A 2,303-nucleotide genomic window follows, 5' to 3' on the forward strand; every position below is an offset into this window, starting at 1 on the left:
AATGTCATAGAAAGTAAAAGACACAAAGAAATGGGAAGATATATTGTGTTCATGGGTTGGAAGAATTCACTTTGTTAAAATTGCCATATTAGCTAAGGTAATTTACAGATCAAGAACAAGTAAAATCTATCAAAATCCCCATGAAATTTTTTAAGCAAGAAAAACAAGTACAAAATTTGTATGAAACCACAAAAGACCCCAAAATAGCTAAAGAAGTCCTTAGAGAAAAGTTAAAAATGTAATTATTATACTCATTGACTTCAAGCTATACTACACCATGATAATAATCAAAATAATATGGTGTTGGAAGTAAAACTGAAAAACAGGTCAAAGGAAACAAGGTGATCTCAGAAATAAACCCACTTTTACATGGACAGTTAATCTACAACAAAGAAGCCATGACTATACAACAGAGAAATTAAATAATCTTCAATAATACTGGGAAAACTGTATGCAATGTTCAAAAATTAATTCAAAATGTATTAAATACTTGGATGTAAGAACTGAAACCTTAAAAAAGATGGAAGAAGTCCCTCCCTGGAAGTGAAGAGGATTAAAGAATAGCACTAAGAAGCTAAAGCCACTTCAGCCTGCCCCCAGAGGTGACCCACATGGCACAGCACACCTCTCTGATCTGCCTGCTGCTCCTCTCAGCAGTGTACCACATCAGTGGGCCTGTTCTGGTCCCCACCCTGTTTCTGGTGAATCCTCTCACCGCCCCTGCACCTCTGGTCTGTACCCCAGCTCTGTATACATAAATAAATAAATCTTTATAAAAAAAAAAGGAAGAAAACAAAACAAAACAAAACAAAACAAACAAACAAAAAAAAAACACTACAGGACAGTGGCTTCAGCAATGTCTTTGGAGACAATGCTGACAGCAAGTGACCCAAAAAAATAAACAAACAAATGAGACAACATCAAACTAGAAAGCTTCTAGACAACTAAAGAAAATAACATGAAAACAAAAATATATCCTACTAGGTGGGAGAAAATATTTGTATGGTAGAAAATTCAACAAAGTGCTAATATCTTAGATCTAGAAAGAACAACCCATATCAGAAAGTGATTAGAGCTAAAGACACTCCTCCAAACAAGACATACAGATGGCTAATGCACATTAGAAGACATTAATCATCACTAATAGGGAAATGAAAATCAAAACCATCATGATTTGCTACCTCATTCCCCCACGAATGTGTTTTGGCAGAATTTTGGCGAAGTTTTGGTGAAGATGTGGAGAACTAGGAAAATTTCTACACTGTTCTTGGAAATACAGATGGACCCAAATCCGGTGGAAAAAAGTATAGGAGTTCTCAAGAATTTAAAACGAGATCTGCTCTATGACCCCTAAAATTTTCAGTTCTCTATTTTAACTTAAAAAAATAATAATTTGAAGAGATATTTTCTCTCCTATGTTCACTGAAGCACAATTTACAATAGCCAAGTTATGGAAGCAATCTGACTGCCTAAGGACAGATGAGTCGATTAGGATTTATACTGCAGAACACTGTGAAGGGTTATACTTCTTCTATTTTTTGACAACATTGATAGAACTGGATGGGATTATGCTCAGTGGAGTAAGTCAGAAGGAGAAAAATAATGGATGATCCCAGTCATATTCGAGATACAAAGTAACAATTAAAAAGGAACAAACAAAACAAAATCCAAATAAACCCTTGAAATCTGACTTTAGTTGTTATGTTTACAGAGTGGAGGATGAGTACTGGTGAGCAATATATGGAGGGGGCCCAGTGGACCACTATGGCTGATTATGGGTGTTTTGATGGTGGCCATAATGTGATTCCATACAATTGAAAAGGTATAAAGCTATAACTCTAAAACGCATTATCATAATCTAATGTTATCTCAAACAAAAATGACACAATTGTGAAGACTTAGAAGCCCTTAAGTCATAAAATACATAAAAGAAAAGTTGTATCCTTCTGGACATCAAACCATCAATATGTGGGAATAGAAATCCAAATGTAAATAAAAGCAAACAAATGCAGCTACAAAGCTCTTATAAATAAAAACAACCCAAAAAACCCATAGATCACTTGCAAGATATATGCCTATCACATTCTGACAAGGGGTTACTCTCCAAAACACAGTAAAGATTCTTAGAACTCAACATAGAATTTACCCAGTCAAAAAGTGAGCAAAATATCTAAATAGACAAGGGCCCTCCCTTGTGGCACAATGGGATAAAGCACAGCACCATGAAGCTATCTACAGCTACTGTAGCACGAGTTCCATTCCCAGTGAGGGAGGTGACCCACATGGCACAGCAGACCTCTCCT

The sequence above is a fragment of the Condylura cristata genome, unplaced genomic scaffold, assembly GCF_000260355.1.
Source record: "Condylura cristata isolate star-nosed mole 26May11 unplaced genomic scaffold, ConCri1.0 scaffold00016, whole genome shotgun sequence".
Classification (NCBI taxonomy): Eukaryota; Metazoa; Chordata; class Mammalia; order Eulipotyphla; family Talpidae; genus Condylura; species Condylura cristata.